This window comes from Dipodomys merriami, unplaced genomic scaffold (genome assembly GCF_024711535.1).
Source record: "Dipodomys merriami isolate MVZ:Mamm:240054 unplaced genomic scaffold, mDipMer1.0.p SCAF_1811, whole genome shotgun sequence".
NCBI lineage: Eukaryota > Metazoa > Chordata > Mammalia > Rodentia > Heteromyidae > Dipodomys > Dipodomys merriami.
This window is the reverse complement of record NW_027203173.1, coordinates 10,449-30,239: the sequence shown is the minus strand read 5'-3', so window position 1 is coordinate 30,239 and position 19,791 is coordinate 10,449. Positions and strand designations below refer to the sequence as shown.

The window sequence follows — 19,791 nt, the reverse complement described above, 5'->3', positions numbered from 1 at the left end:
GTCTCTACATCCGCGTCTCTACACTGGAGTCTGCACATCCGGGTCTCCATACTAGGGTCTCTACATCCGGGTCTCCACACTGGGGTCCCTACATCCGGGCCTCTACATCTGGGTCTCCACACTGGGGTCTCTACATCCAGGCTTTCATATCCAGGTCCCTACATCTGGGTTTCCATGTCTGGGTCCCTACATCCGGGTCCCTAAATCCGGGCCTCCACACTGGGGTCCCTAAATCTGGGCCTCTACATCCGGGCCGCTCCATCCCCAGCCTCCACATCCGGGCCTCCCCCCCTTCCATGTCCTCATCTCCTGCGCCTGGCGGGGGTCGGGGCTGGGGTAGAGGCCGGCATCGGGGCGGGAGGTGACGTCTGCGGGGAGAGAGCAAGGGAAGATGGAGGCCGGCCTCCCCCCCTTACCCCCTTCCTTCCCCTGATCCCTGACTCCCCTGACTCCTCCTGACCCGCCCACCTCCATCCCGACCCGGGGGTCGCGACCTGGGCGGGTTGAGCAGCTGCGGGTACAGCCCTGTGTGCCAGGAGTGGGCCATGCCTCAGCTTCCCCACCCTGAGTGGGCCTGGTGTGGGGAAGGGGGGAGGACCCCACTCACCTGAGCTGGGCTTCGGGGTGGGATCTGCGGGCAAAGAGAGAGAGGGTGGTGACCCGTGACCTCCCCTGACCCCTCCCTGACCCCCCCTGACCCCTGAACCCAAGGCCTCAGTGGGTGGCAAAGGGTCACATGGGATTCAGGCCCACACCTGGATCAAGGCCCCACATGAGGCCTAGCGGCCAGGGTGAAGCCATGGGGGGGAAAGGTGAGAGGTCAGGACTCACTGGGTCATCCAGGGCGTCGGCGAGGTCAAAGTCAGCCTGGCCTGAGGGGGGAAGAGGATGGGTGCTGGGGACGGACGGACGGATGGGGAGACAGACAGACACAGAGACGAACAGACAGACAGACCGAGAGGATGACACACGGACAGACAGACAAGGGATGGACAGATGATCAAGACAGGACAGACAGATGACAGACAGAAGAAGCAGATGGACAGCCAGGTGGACAGAACAAGAGGCAGACAGACAGAGAGGAAGACATGGACAGAGAGGAGACAGACAGACAGACACAGGACAGATAGACCCAGACAGAGAGACTGAGAGGCAGGCAGACAGACAGACAGACAGACACAGAGATGGACAGACAGACAGACCAAGAGGATGACACATGGACAGACAGACAGACAGAGCCAGAGGCAGATGGACAGACAGACAGACAATGAGACAGACAGAGAGGAGACGGACAGACACATGGACAGATAGGGGCCCAGACACAGATGGACCTGCAGACAGACAGAGACAGACAGATGCAGAGACCGAGGGACAGACAGACAGACAGACAGACAGACAGACAGAGAAGGGATGGATGACCAAGACAGAACGAATAGATGGACGGACAGACAGACAGGAGAAGCAGATGGGCAGCCAGGTGGACAGAAAGACCAAGAGGCAGACAGACAGACTGCGAGGAGACAGACAGCCAGACAGACCGAGAGGAGATGGACAGAATGACAGAAGCAGATGGACAGAGACACAGACAGACAGACTGAGACACAGATGGACAGACAGACAGACAAACAGACACAGAGACAGACAGGCCAACAGGACCAGGCCCTGGCCTCCAACAACCTGGCCCGACCTGAAAATCCACTGCCACCTCCCCACCCCACAACCCCAGCCCAGCCCCACGCCCTGAGGGGGGGGACCCGAAACCACCAGGAGAGGGGGGGAAACTAGAAACCACCAAAGAGGGACAACTGGAAACCACCAAACTGGGGAGGGAACTAGAAACCACCAAGGTGGGGGAACTAGAAACCACCAAAAAGGAGAGAACTAGAAATCACCAAGGGAAGAAATAGAAACCACCAAGGGGGGAGAACAAGAAACCACCAAAGAGAGTGGGGGAACTAGAAACCACCAAGGCCTCACCCCGGCCTCCTGGGCCCAGGCCGCAGAGCAGGGCGGCCAGCAGCAGCAGCAGCAGCAGCACAGGTCCTCCTTGAAACTTACAAGGCTATGGTCAAAGTCACCCTAAGCAGGAAAGTCCTTGAAACCCCTGTCCAAATTCAGTGCCAACAAAGCCAGAAGTAGAGCCGTGTGGCTTCACTAGTTGAGGCTAGCCTTGAGAAAAGCAGTTCATGGACTGTGCCCAGATCCTGAGTTCAAGGTCTGGGACTGCCAACAAACAGACATACACAACAATCTGTGCAGCCATCCAGCTAAAGCACGTCACCCTCTTGTCCCCAACTGAATTGGACAGAGTTCCCTGGGAAAGGGGCTGGGGGAGCCACTGTCATCTTGACTCTGCCCATTCTGCATGCATCACAGGATTCCGGCCACACCCCCATTATTTCATGGTTCTTTTTGACCAATGGGATACAAGAATAGTGGTCATGCCCACATTCCATGCTGCCTGGTAGATGGACTAGGCTCTATTAGAACACTCGGAGGCTGAGATCCACAGGGGGAAAATCCTGCCACAGGAGCATGGGCCCGCTGCAGGCACCCGGGCCACCAGGCAGCTCAGTGACAGACTGAGCTGGAGCCACAGGCCCTCTGCCCCATGAGCTGCCACCACAGCATGCATGGGGATGGGAAGAGGGACACATGGGCATCTGAAAAGAAAATCTGCTTCCTCCATGACCTACCTGATGAGGTGGACTTCCAGAGTCCAACAGGTGAGCTCCACCATTGATGCAGCCAGCTTTCGGCACACATCCGAACCATCGAGGAGTCCCTCATGGTGTGTAAAGAGTAGAGGTTGGTCTTGAGTGAGCTGTGTTGGGAGAAAGCCCAGTGCATGCACTGGCTGTCCCAGGAGAACATGGAGAAGAGGACAGTGCTGTGGGAGCTGCTGTTGCTCCTCACAGGGGAAGGCACAGACAGCAGTCTCCAGATGCCAGCACAGGCTGAGCTCCCCACCACCAGCACTGCTTCAGATGCCTCAGGGCCTGTGGTAGGTGAAATGAGGGAGGAGCAGAAAGGTTTTGAAGAATTGCAACTTGAAGACAGCATGGAAACTGCCAGAGGAGAGGTCAGGGTTCCCGACCCCATAGTGGACTCCCCCAAGGAGTATGTCCTGCCCCAGATGCCCCACATCCAGATCTGCCCACAGCTCCCAGGCTCAGAGAAGGAGTGCTCCCCCACTTTCTCCTGTAATCTGATGTGGATGATGACTCTCTATGTGACATACTGACTCTCATAAGCCTTGGCAGCCACCAGAAGTAGGTGGCCAGGTGGCTTTCTCTCAGGCCTCCATCAGCCGGGTGATGGGAAGGTTAAACTGGGGGTCGGGTAGGGCAGAGGCTGCCAGGAGGTGGCCCAAACTCAAGGGTTATCTAGTGGCCCATTGGTGGCCAGGAAAGAGGCCCATGTTATGCTTATCACAAAGAATAAATTGTTTTCAAATCAAAATAAAAAGCCTCCAACAAAGATTTGTTCTTCCAGTCCTGGGGCTTGAACTCAGGGGTTGGCCATTGTCCTGAGCTCTTTTTGATCAAGACTGGCACTCTACCAGTTGAGCCCCACCTCCCTTTCCAGCCTTTTCTGTGTGGAATAGAACCCAGGGCTTCAGGCATGCTAGGTGACCACTCTACCACTGAGCCACATTCTCAGCTAGGATGATTCTCCCCCCTCCCAAACCCATATGGCCATTCCTCAGATAAATAGGAAGTAGGTGGTGGTGTATGCATCAAATACCTAGGCCAGCAGCCATCAGGCTTAGTGGGAAAAGATTGTAGTGTAGAAATCTCTGATTTTGCATGCACGTGGTGTCTGTGTGTGTGTGTGTGTGTGTGTGTGTGTGTGTGTGTGTGTGTGTGTGTGTGTGTGTGAACTCAGGGCATAGGCTCTATCCCAGAGTTTTCTTGCTCAAGGCTAGTGCTCTACCACTTGAACCACAGCCCCACTTGCTTTTGGATGGTTAATTGTAGGTAAGAGTCTCAAGGGCTTTCCTGTCCAGGGTGGCTTTGAATCATGATGGGGGCCCCAAGGAAGCAAGAGTAAACACAACTCTCAAGTACTATCCCTATGGTGGGCTACTCCTGCACCCTGGGGGCCAGATGTGAAACATGCGGCCCTGTGCCATCATCCTCTAGAGTTCAATTTGGGGAAGTGACCAGAGCCAAGCTGACTTTTGCTCACCCTGATTGCTGATGCCAGAGCAGGTCTGTTCCACCCTAGGCCAAGAGAGCTCCTGGAAGCCTGGCTTACCACGGGCACAAAAAAGGGAGAGGTCAGCTCCAGGCTGAGCTAAGAGCCTTTGCCCACGGATACCCCAACTTGGCCTTACTTATCACCATAAGACCTGTCAAAGAACAACCCAAAAAAACAAAATTGGAGCTGTGCCTCCAAGTGGTAGAGCTCTAGCATTGAACCAAAGAGCTCAGGGACAGGGCCCCCAAGCTTTGAGTTCAAGACCCAAGCTGACCTTCCCCCATAAAACACAGGTTGTCTAAATGTGAATTAGTATGATTTGTGCAGTATTTCTGAAGAATGGTGATACTGAAGAAAGCACCCTAATTCTAATGACAGCTGAACTTGTGACATACAGCTATGTGCTGAGTCCTTCACAGGGCACTATTTGCTGGGTCCTTCCCACATGGGGGTTTTGTGCGGAGTCCTCAAAAAGGTGCTGTTTGGTGAGTCATCCCAAAGGGTGCTATGTGCTGAGTCCCTGAGAAGAGTGGGCCATCCTGGGTTTTTCAAAGGGTGCTGTGTGCTGAGTCCATTACACAACGTACTGTATGCTGAGTCCCTCAAAACGTGTGGTGAGCTACTGCATCCCAAAGGGTCCTGCTATGTGCTGAGCCCTTGCGAAGAGAGGGATGAGGTGAGTTTTTTGAGTGCTGTGCGCCGAGTCCTTTACACAGGGGGCTGTGTACTGTACTTCAAATGGTGCTGTTTGCTGATTGCTTCCACAGTATGGTATGTGCTGAGCCCTTCAAAATTGTTCTATGTGCTGATTTTTTCGAAGGGTGCTGTGCACTGGATGTTTTACACAGGGTGCTTTATACTCAGCCCTTCAAAGGGTGCTGTTTGCCAAGTACTCTACCCAGCATACTACATGCTGAGTCCTCAAAGGGAGCTGTGTGCTGAGTCCTTTACACAGGGTGCTTTGTGCTGTTTTTGGAAGTGTGCTGTGTGTTGAGTCATCCCAAAGGGTGCTATTTTCTGAGTCCTTGAGAGGTAGTTATCCCCAACACTCACACACACACACACAAACACACATACACACACAAGTTTCACTATGCACCTGCTTGGTGTGTGGAGTGGAGGGGGATGGAGGAGAGTCTCCTCCAGGGGTGGGGCTGAGGGGAGATTCGATCTCCCGGACCAGTACTGGGGGTGGGGTGTAGTGCTGAGCTGAGGTAAGGCTGCAATTGCCATGGTCTGGAAGCCTCAGGGCCCAGTCAGGGCTGCACTTGTGGCCAGGGCTGGGGGGCTGGGCCCAGGGGAGGAGGGGCAGGGCCCAGGGGCACACTTTGGTGGCAGCAATGGCCAGGGGCCCAAGGGGGTAGGGGTGTGTGCGCAGCAGGGGCGGGTTGGCCCAGGAGAGGAGTGTGGGGCAGAAACAGAGCTGGGAGAAGAGCGAGCATGAGCACAAGCACCAGTGGAAACGGCTTCAGTGGCTGGCGGCTGCTCCGATCATAGCGTGGGTCCTGGCTGGTTGCATAGAGCATGCAGAGCCTGCATGGCAGGCTATGGCCGCGTGTAGCCCCTCGGAGACATAGCAGCCATGGCAGCCTTGAGTCTGAGGTCCCGGTTAGGGGAGCACGGGAGAGTGAGCAGCTGCTGAGGCAGAGACGGCGGCCACAGGGGAGGAGGCCATTGAGGGGGCGACAGCGGCTGAGGAGAAGGAGAAGAGGCTGAGCGCTGCCCGGCCATGCACCAGCGGACACCCCCGCTCCTTCCCAACAGCGCTGCCTTTCAAACATGGTGCTGCAGGCTCAGACTGGTGGAGCCTCTTGCAGTCACCTGGCGGAGATGGCGCACCCCTGTGGGGCTTGTGGCCTTGACTTGGTCCCCGCCCCGGGTCCTCAGACTCAGGTCGCGCACCCAGAGTCGCAGCCTACAGCTTCTCCCAGCAGCTCACGTGAGTGGCCGCCCTGCAGGCCAGCACCTGGCGTGACCCCTGCACCTTGTGACTCCACCACTCTACCCCTTCCACCCCATCCCCGCGGACCCTGAACCTTACCTCTCGCCTCCCCTCTCCTGTCCTACCTGCATCTCCCCAGCACCCCACAGTCCACCCTGGCTCTGCCACAAATGCACCCCAGGGGTGGGGGTTGGAGCTGGGTGTTGACCTGGGGATCCCAACCCCATCCCTAGCATCCAGTGTCCCAGGAAAATGGGAGCTGCAGGGATGGGTGAGGAGCACCCATCCAGGGGCACCACAGAGCCCCTGGTCTGGAGCAGTGGGAGCCACACAGCCATGCATCTGCACCCTTCCTCTCCCTGGTGGGAACCTGCTGCCTTTAGTCAGAGATGGGGAGTAGCACCTCCACACCTGCCTTCTTAGATCTTTTCCTTTTTGCTGGGGAGGGGGGTGTTGGATACAGAAGATAGGCCCCCTTGCTGTGTGAGCCCTTGTTTTCTGTGCTCAGTCACCCTTTCACCTGAGGACATTCCCAGAAGAGCCCACTAGAGAGGTGAGGGCACTGGGGTCAGATAGAAAGTGGATATTTGGGAGAAACACACACCCCCTCTGAGAGACATACACCAGCCTGTACCCCCAACCCCAGCTGTCAACAGTTCTGACTGGGTGATCACATTTCCCAGCTCTGCCAGCTTCTGGTAGTGCTCCCAGTCCATCTGGTCTCCTTGTCCTCCCCAAGAATCTGCCAAGTCGCCCCAAAGTATGTAGGCTGAAAGTAGGGACTCTATCCATGTATATAGACTTTAGGACCCCATCAAAGTCCCCAACAACGCCCCCACCCCAGGTCATACACCACTCTGGAGGCACCATGACCCCCTGCTTTGTATTCTGTCCAGGCTCTGAGGAGCCATGTGTCTCGGGACTCCTTCACCCAGCGTCCTGGCCTAGGGTTTTGGTGAATGAGGAGTCAAAGCTGGATGTTCCCAAGAGGAAGGGTCTGGCAATGGAGAAAGGGGGAGGCAGGATGGTTCTGCATAATTAGAGCATTGTTCCCCTTGGGTGGTTGCCCCTGGTTCTGACAAGGGAACCCCTCTGCTCAAGCTGGTACATTGCTCAGATGAGAAAGTAACAAACTCCAGAAAGGCACTGCTCTGAGTCTGTGTTTATGTGTTTGTGTGTGTGTGTGTGTGTGTGTGTGTGTGTGTGTGTGTGTGTGTGTGTAAGAGAGAGAGATGAGTCTTCTGTCACTGATTTAGATTTGTGTTTGTGTTTCTGTGTGTGTGTGTGTGTGTGTGTGTGTGTGTGTGTGTGTGTGTGTTTGTTGGGAGAGCAGGGAGGATGAGAACAATGAAAATATATTTAAGTCACTGGGTCTAGAAAGAGCAAAAGCATTTTATTTGTTGTTCTTTTTTCATTAATGCCCATTAGGAGACCAGCCACAATTTTTGTTTTCTCTTTCACCGTTTCATGGCTCCTTTAGGGAAGGTTTCAGTAGATGTTCCTTTCCACCTCTTTCTTCCCCTTTCCTGCAGCCCACAGTAACTCCTGGGCCTGAATGGGTCTCCCCTAGGAGGCCTGTGTGAACCAGACCAGTGTGGACACCTGCTCTTCTGTCTTCAGCCAGAAGGCTCATGAGGCTACTGTGACAACAGCCGCACTCTTCCAGCCAGACAGTCTGCTCTGGTGTGTATAGTTGGAGCTAATTCAAGGTTGGGAATGAGTCTGCCAAACATAAATAGGGAACGAGATGGGGATAGTAGGGCAGGGGCTGTGAATCTAGGAGGGTCTGGGAAGTGACGATCGGTGTGACATGGCAGATGGTTCACCACGACCAAGGATGAGAGGGGAATCTTACCCAGGGTATTGGCGGTGTACATCTTGGCAGGGGGCTCCAGGCCCCCAATGGTGGCATGGATTCCCTCCAGGGGCAGTGCACTGGTGGGCAGTCCTCCCTGGAGTTCTGCAGACTCCAATCTGTGTCCCTCCTGGGCTGTTTCCAGCTGCGCAATGGTAGGCAAGTGTGTTCCCTCTGCTGGAGCCTACTTGGGATCAGGACATGGCAGTTACCTGAGGCTCTCTGAATGCCATTTTCTATAACCTGCTATAGGCTGTCTGGAAGGAAAAGGGGACCACTGACTTTGGAACCCTTTAAGTTTGATTGGGACATGTGAAATGCCAGGTTTTCCAGGGTTTTTCCTTGAAGCTGGCAATTTCTACTAATGCTTGGGATTCTGGGTCAAATTAGATGGACCATTTCAGCCACCAAACAATGACGTTCAAAGCAGCACAAGCAGAGTTCCCAAGCCAGATGGTCTCCTGCTATGAACGTCGTGCCTTGACTGCCTTTCTCTGACAGCTGCCGATACTTCTCAACCTCTCTCTAGGGTGATCACTACAGTCGAGGATGTCATGGGGAGCAGAGATTGTGACCTTGTTATCTGCAGCCTACTAGCTGTGAGTAGAGACAATTCCCAGGAACTGTACTGGACTCTGGGAGATTCAGAGACCTGGGATGCCTCAGGGGTCCTATCTCTGGAACATGAAACTTGGGGGCCAGATATGGTGGACCATCCTGTCTGGCCCCAGGGAGTGGAGAGGAGGCCCCTTGAGCCAGGCTTTCACCTCAGGGCAACCTTGTTCACAGCTGAGTGGGGAATTGAGTGCCACACAGCTGGTCAGTGGCCGGACAGAGATCTTTGAGAAGATAGGCATCCCAGAGGCCCCAAAATACAGTGAGTACATCATGGCTCACATCCTTGGAACCAAAACAGTTAAGTGCGGTGGCACCAGGAGGGTGGGAAGAGGGAGGAGGTAGAACTGTTGGAGAGCTACATCAGGCTTTGCCCTCACCCAGGATGCTTACCTGAATTGGATGGGACTTTTCTGTAGTATTGTCATAGACAGATGCTCATTCGTTTATCCAACAAACCGTTACAGTGTGTGCCAGGTCTTGGTGGGGGAAGAGGAGGGGGTCATACACGATGAAAGGTTCCAGTGCTGGTTCCACAGCACATGAAGAAATCGTGCAACAAGTGTAGGATTATGAAACAAAACAAGGCTTTCTTTCATCATTAACCTATCCCCATGAGGAAGGGGATCCTTCACTGTATTCAGTCTTGCAGCTGGGGAAAATGAGGCATTGAGAAGCCAAGTGACCTACTCTTGACTTCCAGCTGACAGGAAGCTCAGCCTGACTTCTCTGCCATACTTCCTAGGACAGTGGGTGTTATTCAGTCCACTTCTTGTGGTGGGACTTCCACTTTTTCATTTTTGAGGCTTGAATTTGAGGCCTGGATGCTGTGCCTGAGCTCCTTAGATCAAGGCTAGCGCTCTACCACATGAGCCACAGCATCACTTCCGGTTTTCTGTTGGTTCTTTGAGTATAAGAGTCTCACAGACATTCCGGTCTGGGATAGCTGTGAACCATGATCTTCATATCTCAGCCTCCTTTGTAGTTACGATTATAGGTCTGAGCCACCAGCACCTGGCTTAAGTGTAATTCTGGCCCTCTCTTCCTCTTTCTTTCTCTCTCACCCCCTCCTCCCCCTCTCCTCTCTCCCTCTCTTTTTCTCTCCCCACTCTTTCCCTCTCTCTCTATCCCTCTCTCTTTCTCTTTCAGGAACTGGTTGAATAGGTGCTGGAGGAGGTGGCCCAGCATCCCCATGTGGCTGGAACCCAAGGTGTCCCTCTCATTCTGGAGGTGGGCTGAGGGTCAGGAGCTGTTTTGCTCAGCCTGTTGAACTAGCTTCATGAGGTAAGCCCCTCTGTACCCCGGCTAGACTTTGATGGCTATTCATTGTCCATCCCTTGATTCCTTCCTCACATCCCTCTGCTACACCGTTGAAGGAAAGTGGATGAGGAGATGTTGCCTTGTCCCCCTGCCCAGCACGATCCCGGGACTCTGACCCATACCCCCACCTATCTGGTCAGGGCCTGGCTATAAGACAATGAAAACACTCCTTGTCTACTACCCTTTGCTGGCGAGTGTAGTTTTGGTTAGGGGAGTGGGGTGCAGAGGAAAGTGCCCAGACCTGACACCTCCCGGAGGACATTTGTTCTTGTGACAGAGCCAAGTCATTGCTATGGATAAGGAGGAAGCCGCATGGTGGTGGTCAGAAGCTCATGGCTCCCACCCATCATCCTGGCTGTTCGGGAGGCTGAGGTTTGATGGTCATGACTCAGAGCCAGGCCGGGCAGGAAAGTCCAGGAGATTCTTATCTCCCATAAACTACCTCCCTCCCCAAACCCACACACAAGCCAGATGTGCTGTGGCTCAAGTGGTAGAGCCACAGCCTTGAAAAAAGAATCTCAGGGATAACACCCAGACCCTGAATCCAAGTCCTAAGACTAACACAATCATAAAATAAATGAACAGTGTACAACTTTTATCTGACTACCAAGAAAGATGGATACAGTTTTCTTCTGTACTTGTAGCCAAAGGTAAGGGGCTCCCCTTGATGTTCCCCTAAACCTCTCTTCTCCTTTATATGTCCAGTCTTAGGTTGCAGGACAGAATTCGGATCATCCCCCTGGATGTGACCTTAGCTACCCTTCCCCAAACACCTTCCTTGGGGTCAGGATCCTGGATACACTCCCTGCTGGGAGGATGAGGCACTGCAGAGATGAGGGTAGGTATCCCCAACACTCTCTCTCTCTCTCTCTCTCTCTCTCTCTCTCTCTCTCTCTCTCTCTCTCTCTCTCTCTCTCTCTCTCTCTCTCTCTCTCTCTCTCTCTCTCACACACACACACACACACACACACACACAAACACAAATACCCCTAAGCCAACTCAGACTAGCCTTTTCCAAAGACACTTTATCTCCTTGGATTAACTGACCTAAGAGAGAATTTTGATCCCCTGTAATTGATTATTTTAACTTGGGCTTGCTAGATGACAGGAGATAAACAGGAGCAAAAAAAAAAAAAAAACAACATTTGGTGCCCATCACCTGGTGCTCAGGCTCATGCCTGTCATACTGGCTACTCCAGATGCTGAGATCTGAGGATCACAGTTTGAAGCCAGCTATAAGCTGGACAGCCCGTGAGGAGACTACTCTCCATGGAACCACCAAAAAGCTAGAAGTGGAGCTGTGGCTCAAGTGGTAGAGCACCAGCCTTGAGCAATAAAACTCAGAGAGCAGCTCCCAGATCCTCAGTTCAAGCCCACACAAAGAAATGGCCCCATCTTGTTGCCCACACATTGCCAGGGCCTCAAGCCCCCTCTCATGGGGTGTGATACAACACCTGTCCCTGGGTGGTGTATCAGGGCCTCCAGAGATCTGGTGGTGGAATCCAGGCCTTTCCCTTCATGCACTCTCAACCCACACTGGCTGGAATGCAGAGCCTGACAAGCCAGCAGCCTGCAGAGTGGAGAGGCTCCTGCTCTGCCAAGGTTGTCGGAATGGTCTTCTTGGAGGCAGCACTTGAAAAGGGGGTCTTGCTTAACAAGGAGTATCTGACAGGAAGCACAGAGTACAAAGGTGCTGAATATGATGGGCAACACAGCAGAGTATGTTCATTTCTAGCCAGGGCTGCTGTTGAGAGACTCGGTATAGATGTGTGACTTGGTATAGATGTTGGAGACTGTCCTGAGACAGCCTGAGGGGTCATAGAAGAACAGCTATCCAGGGCTGAGATTGTGTCTTAGAGGTAGAGGGCTCACCTAGCATGCAAGAAAGCATGGGTTGGATTCCTAGGTCTTGCATACACAGAAAAAGGTGGACGTGGCACCATGGCTCAGGTGAAAGAGTGCTCCCCTAGAGACAAAGAAAGTCGGGGACAGCGCTGGGGCCCTGATGTCAGGCCCTAGGGCTGTCACCATAAAACAGTTCTCCCAGGGACCTTTGTGACAGTTGGATGGCTATGCCCTGAAGCTCTCAGTAGGTCCATCCATGCTTTGTGTCTCCTTTGACAGAGGGGAGCTGGATACTCCTTCTGCCATGGGCACCCCTGGGCCCGGTTATCAGCAACCCTCCCAACGTCTTCCACCGGGACATGGAGCAGCTGGCCCCAGCAAAAAGTATATGCCTATAGGGTAATATTTTGAAGAGTGCATTGGAAATATTCTAAATATAATAATTAAGTTGAGCAATTTCACATTGACAGTAATTAACTAGAATAATTTAATGCTAATTGGACAAGTTTGTCTTTCTAAATAAACAAAACCTATTTCTCCTTTTACTTTATCAGGGAAATATCTGAGCAAAAAATGGAAATAAACATATGACTCTATAACAACTGGAATGAATTTTTGCCTTTTTATTAGCAAACATTAACTTTACACAGTATTTTATTGTGTTATACACATATGTCCATATAATGTAGCTTGCTAAATTTTATTCCTTTTATTAATTTCATTAGCCTATTTTTATACTTATGTTTTATTATGTCATACCAACATATTGAATATTTGAACATATTTACTGCACAGTATTTCTCTTCATCTCCTCTCTTACTTTTTTCCAAATTAAATCAGCTCTATCTTTTACACCTGGGTTATTCATTTTATTTTCTGGGTTATTCATATTTTCATATGAGAAATCTAGTATTTGTTTTTTACAGTATGGATAATTTCTTTAATATGAATGTTTCCAGTTCTATTTTTTTATTTTGAAAATACTGTACAGAGGGGTTCAATTTACATGGACAAGATAATGAGTATATTTCTTATCAAGCATTGTACCCTCCTCCTTTGTTTCCCCTTCCCATCCCTTCCCATCCTTCCCCCACCCCCCCACCCAATCCTCCCCGCCCCCCTTTCCCGCACGAAAGTTGTAAAGTTCGTTTTCGACATAACGACTTGTACATCTCATTGTTGCAATGGGTCCCCCTGTATCCCTATTTAAACGATTTGTTTTTCCCCTTCCCCTCCACAAATTATACCGACATCAGATACAGTGAAAGCAGGGGTTATACTGTGGGGGAGGGACATACAAAGCAACAAAGAAATAATCTTATAAATGTGTAAGAAACAATCGCATGAAAGAAAAAAAAAACATTTGAATACATATCTTAGGGTTCATTTCCCTAACATCACCTTATCTGACCTTTTCTGCTTGACTCAGACATATACTAGATATTGCATGGGACCTATGTTTCTTTGGGCCTGGCTTACTTCACTTAATATAATTTTTTCCAAGCCTTTCCATTTCCTAACAAATGGGGCAATGTCATTCTTTCTGATGGATGCATAGAATTTCATTGTGTATATATACCACATTTTCTTGATGCATTCATCTACTGAGGGGCACCTGGGTTAGTTCCATATCTTAGCTATAGTAATTAATGCTGCAATAAATATAATCGTGCTGGTAGCTTTAGTGTGGTCTTATTGGTAAACATTTGGGTAAATACCCAAAAGTGGGATTGCTGTGTCATAGGGGAGCTCTATGTGGAGTCTTTTGAGGAACTTCCATACTACTTTCCAAAGTTCTATCTATTTTCTTGAAGATGATATTATTTCATAATTATGTGTGGCTAAATAGTATATCATTGTGTATATGCATATATGTATTACAATTTCTTTCTTCAATGAGTGATTAGGGAAAATGTAGGTTGATTCTGTAGTTACTTATTTTTTTATGTGAGAGAAGGAAGGATGCATATAATGATGCTTGGAATGAGAAACATTCTCTTTAAGCAGGCACTCTCATATTTGAAACATCCTCTCAGCTACTCTTTCATCAGTATTTTAATAGTGAATTGAATTAAAAGAATAAAATTTATCTACTTTTGCAAAGATGTTTTTTTCAGTACCTATAATATTTTTATTATAATGTTATGTTTACTATGTCATGTGAGTATGGGGATGTATGTGAAGATGAAAATCTAGGAATGTTTGTATACGTAGCTGACTCAAAGGAAACAATGTATGTGAGATACATTATTCAAATAAAAGTTTGAGACCTGTAAGTTGCTAAATTGATGTATATGTCCAGTTTGTGGTGTGTGATTTCAAGATCACATTTTGGTAGATTTCATACCAAGTAAGTAGATGTTTCTAACCCCAAATCTTAAGGAATAAAATAATCATTGTCTTAGTATTCCAGACATTGTCATAAGTGGAAAAAATGATTGAAAGTATGATGGGTCAATAGTAAGCCTTTAGACACTCTACATTTTCCCCCAAATCTTCAGATGTACTCTTTGGATATTAATTACAAATGTATTTATAAACATTGATATAATATGATCTTATACATAAATATATGTATATATTATAAATATATCATATATTGTTATATTTTAAATGTGTACCATAAATATTGACTTATATTTAAATGTAATTCATCTCATCATTTATACATATATATATATATATATATATATATATATATATATATATATATATGCATACTTTTTTTTTGGTCAGTTGTGGGTCTTGAACTCTGGGCTTGAGTGCTGTCCCTGTGCTCTTCAGCTCAAGGCAAGAGCTCTACCACTTGAGACATTTTGCCAGTTACAGTTTTCTGGTGGTTTATTGGAGATAAGAATCTTTGGAATTTCCTGCCTGGGCTGGCATTGAACTGTGACCCTCAGATCTCAGCCTCCTGAGTAGCTAGGATTATAGGCATGAGCCAAGGGCTCCGGGCTATATTTACATCCGAGATTTGTTAGTGGAATAAAGGGTACAGAAACTATTATTCTTATCACAAAATGACTTCACACTTACAGGTATAATTATAAGAAGAAAAACGATAAATATTCACAGTGGCACAAAAATCCCTTAGGTGCCTAACAAGACAGCACGTTTTTCCAGACACTGCATGTGGTGTGAGCTCTTTGCAACCCAAGCGACTGTAGAAGATATTGCACCCTAAACAAAACTGACAATTGCATGAACCCTGTCCTCTATGACAGATTTAGCCAGTTCTATCTTAGAGATTCTTGTTAGGGACATGATGAAAAATTTATAGTTTAATTGTGATTATAGAACTCTTTTATACATGTCACTCAGCCATTAACTATATTTAACATAGTTCCTTTTGCTCTAACTTATATTTTCATGGCTTAGGAAACTGTTTTTTGTTTGTGAAAACATAGCTGTTCACTATATAGACATGAGTTTTTAATCCTTGAAATTACTATCTGCATAGTGTTCTATGAGATGAGCTTCTCTTTACCATATCATAGGAATAAACTTACTCTGATTCAAACTTGGACAACAGCTACCTTGTTCTCTCTCCTAGAAAACCATCTGCATAGACTTCTTTACATGTAAACAGACCCTCATTTACTTGCAAAAGTCTGTCAGTGAGTCAAACCTAACTCACCCAAGTGAGGTGAATTCCTCTGTCATGCTTCCTTTACTTTAAAAATGGTAAGAACTGTACAGCAATGTGCATACTTTTTAATGTGAAGTGTGACTCCTATTTTCCATAATGTGAATCAAGCAGAGGAATCAATTTAAGATGTGAAAGAACCTTACAAAGAGTCTTGGACCTTGAAAATTGCCCTGGGTATGAATTTTTGGAGAAATATCCCTTCTAAGACAAAGGACTCAGTTTTTTTTTTATATTGTGCTGGTACTGGGGTTTGAACTCCTGGCCTTGAGCTCTATCTGGGCTTTAATTCTCAATGTTTGCTCTATACCACCTGAGCCACACCTTCACTTCTTCCTTTTACCACAAGTGCAGAAAAGAATCTCTTAGGTTTATCTACTTAAAATAGCTTGGAGTTGCAATTGTCAAATTTGAACCTACTGAGTATCTAGGTGTAAGCCACTGGTGCTGTGCTAGAACTCACTTCTTAAGAATAAATAATCACAAAAAGAGGTGCAATAAATATTTGTTCAATTATGTATGTGTTGACTGATAAGCCAAATCACTTGCTACTGGAAAAGAAAAAGAGAGAAGATAGAGATTAATATGGAGGAGAGAGACACAAAGAAAGAAGGGATGGGAGGGTAAATGAGTGGAGGGGAGTGAAAGGGAGGATATGAGAGGAGAGGGTAGCTGGGTAGAATTGTCTACTGCTCACTAAGGTATTGTTGGACAATCAATGCCGTTGCATTTATGTAGCCAAAGCTTTATATTTTTGGTAGTAAGTTGATATATAAAATACCAATTTACAGGTAGTAACCTGTTAGTGTGCTTCCTCCTGCACCAAGGAAGCCACAGTTAGGTTACTGTTACAGATAAGGCAAGAGTAAGCAGTTTAAGTTATTCTGAGAAACAATAATTGACATACTAAGAATGTTCCCTTGTATGGTGAAGTCAAGCATCACTCTTTTCCCTGCTACAGTCTTCCTCTCAACAAGAATAGCAAAACCAGAAGAGGAAGGAGATATCTGAGTAATGATCATCTCTCTGTTTAACCTCATCCCTTGGCCTCTCAAACAATAAAGCCAATGGAGACTTAACCTGAACTAATGGGGAAAATGGGGGGAAAAGTTCAGTCTAACTTATTGTGAAACTTTTAAAATAATTGGGGCAGTATTTCAAATACTGAAATAAAACATTTTAAATTATTACTAAAAAGTTACTCGAAACTTATTGAAAATTTAAGACTACAGGGCTCACTACATAGTGGAATCTGCATAGGTAAAACTGACTCGTGCTCCTATCATCAGAAATTGAAGATTGTCCCTAAACATAGACTGCTGAAGTGATAAGCGATGGAAATTCATGATGGATAGCATAATGCTGAGAGCATGGAAATTATTTCCTTTCCATCTTCAGTGTGTAGAGAAGAAAAAAGCTCTATAGGATGGTCCTGAAGGTGCAATTCTAAATTTAGGACAGAAGGTGAATAGTAAAATAGACCTATCTCAGCCATTCAGAGATTAGAAATGTGGAGAAATATATTCATTTATGTGGTCAAACATGGAAGAGAGGATGTGGCAAGCCCATAGCCAAATGCCAAAGGTAGAGATATTTAACAAAACACCATGAATTTGAAACAAGTCTTAAAAGGGGAGCTAGGCTTAGAGGAAATAGGGCAGAAGGATGGAGAGGGAAATGGTGGACTAATACAGTCATAACACTCAATGTACATATGTGAGAATATAAGTAGGAAACTTGAAGGGATAGGTGGGGTTGGGGTAAGGGAAGGAAGAAAAAAGGAAAATTTGACAATGATCCAGATGCACTGAACATTGAAATGCACATACACTCTATTCAACACTGACATGATGAAGCAAAACCCCTTTGCACAACTTGCTAAAGATAATTTTTTTGAAGTTTTAATATTAAAAGACCAGAAGCATAAACCTTTAGAGATAAATAAGAGGATAGTATTGACATATTGTTGAGGCTTGTGTTCCCAAAATTGAAACAATTCCCAAAATTGAATATATTTAAAACATTAAAACTTTGAACGAACCTTAACACTTGCTGCAGTGTTCATTATGACAGGTGCCTTGTATAGAATAATTGAATTCCTCCTCCTACACATTTCTTGAACAACAAATATCTGGAATTATTTTGTTTTTGACATGTCAATCTTGACTTTATTCTTAAATGTGTGCTTATGTAAGAAATATATGGTTGTAAAATTTCATGACAATTCTTTTGAACTTCCTTTTTGTTGAATCGTCTAGTTTAATAAAATCCAATTGCACTTTTGATATAAAAATATTTTGTGCTCAATTCAGAATCACATACACTAACATTGGAACGATACAGAGAAGATTAGCATGGCACCTGTGCAAGGACGACATGCAAATTCGTGGAGCGTTCCATATTTTTACAACAACAGATGCTGGAGGGGATGTGGCCACAAGGGAACCATACAGCATTCTTGGTGGGAGTGTAAACTTGTTCAACCACTTTGGAAAGCATTATGGAGGTTCCTCAAACGATTCCACATAAAGCTCCCCTTTGACCCAGCAACCCCACTTTTGGGGATTTACTAAATGATCACAAAAAGACCATACTAAAACTACCAGCTCAACTATGTTTATTGCAGCATTATTTACCATAGCTAAGATATGGAACCAACCCAGCTATCCCCACTACATGAATGGATCAAGAAAATGTGGTGTATATACACAAGGGAATTCTATGCCTCCATCAGAAAGAATGACATCACCCAATTTGTTAGGAAATGGAAAGACTTGGGAAAAAATTTATTATGTGAAGTAAGCCAAGTCCAAAGAAACAGGTCCCATGGTTTCCCTTATTTTCAATAACGAATATATGTCTAGGGCAAGCAGACAATGTCAAAAACTATGTTCATATGAACAGATATGATGATGTTAAGGGAATTGAACTCCAAGATAGGGAAACAAGTATTTTTTTGTTTGTTTCTTGCTATTGTTTCTAACGTACTTATAATGTGTGATGTGAATTTTTGTTTCTTTGTATGTTCCTCCCCCATGCTATAACCCTTGTTTTCACTGTATTTGAAGTTGGTGCATGTGCCTCTTGTATGTACGCTTCTCTAATTTGGGGAGGGGAAGGGAAAAGATGCATGCATGCAAACGCATGTGCATGCATGTGTGTTGGCGTGCTCAGAGTTTGAAATCAGGGCTTAAAGGCCATGCTAGGTCTTTCCTCTCTAGGTTGGTGAGGTACTATATGAACTACATTTTCTTTCCTGGGTCTTTGCTAGTTCATTAAAAATTTTGAAAAATAATTTCATGAATTTTTTTGTTTGTTTTGGAAGCCCTGATTGGGTTCCAATGGTTATCCACAGATCTCAGGCTCCTGAGTAGATATCCCAAGTAGATAGGATTATAAGTGTGACTAACCAATACAAGGCTTTCAGAATAATTTTAAAAGTAGAAGAAAATTTACTTCATGGGGGCCTGTTTTATTGTCTCCTACTTTTAAAATATTTTGCATTGATTAAATGTGAATTTATTTCATTTTTGGATTCTTAAAAGAGAGTAAGTGATATTTAAAAGTTTTGGTACTTTTTAAAAAAACTGGAACTGTGGGACAGAAGAAATTTGCCTCTCTTTGGACCTCAATTTAGAAGCTCAGCTCTGTGCATGATAACCCAATGTCACCAACACAGTCTGTGTTGAAGACAAAATGTGACAGAAAACAATCACCATGGGCAATATTTGCTATGCTATTATTTCTTGGAAAATATGAATATTGAATTGAGAGTGTAAGATAATGGAGAGAATTTACCTACCTTTTGTGTATTGCGGAAAGACTTTTGGAAACTTTGACTCATTTCCTTCCTCACTGTGTGTCTTTGGGCCATGCACTTAGTGCCTTTAATTACAATTTTTCCCAACACTAAAATGGTAATAACATTAGCATTATTGCAAATGTTATCTTAAGAATTAAGAGAAATAAAACTTGTAAAATACTTAACATAAACTTCCATGAATGAGCTTTGAGTTTAGCCAGAAGTTTTTTTTTAAAATACTAAATAGAATGTCATAAGTATTACGGAAACCATTACATGTAGTGAGCAACCAGAAGTAATGTTATCTATTGATCATGCTCTGCTTCCAGGGAAGCCAGGTGGATAACTTCTCATGCTGTAAATCAAACTGGTTATCTTCAGTCTTGTTAGTGTAAAAATATCAGGGACATAATAATGAAGGAATGTTGTAGACTGAGATGAAGTCCAAAAGAAAATGTACAGGGCTGGGAAGGTAGCTCAGTGGTAGACCACTTGCCTTGCATGTCTGAGGCCCTGGGTTCTATTCCCCAGTACCACATAAGCAAAAAGAAAAAAAAGCCGGA

The 19,791-nt window shown here is 46.5% G+C and overlaps 1 non-coding gene across 1 annotated transcript; it reads left to right on the top strand.

The window, feature by feature from the left end:
- The first annotated feature begins 17,725 nt into the window (after positions 1 to 17,725).
- LOC138830068 (U6 spliceosomal RNA) lies at positions 17,726 to 17,832 on the top strand. The gene has a single exon (XR_011372853.1). It is a non-coding gene; the product is annotated as a U6 spliceosomal RNA (small nuclear RNA).
- Positions 17,833 to 19,791: the final 1,959 nt, after the last annotated feature.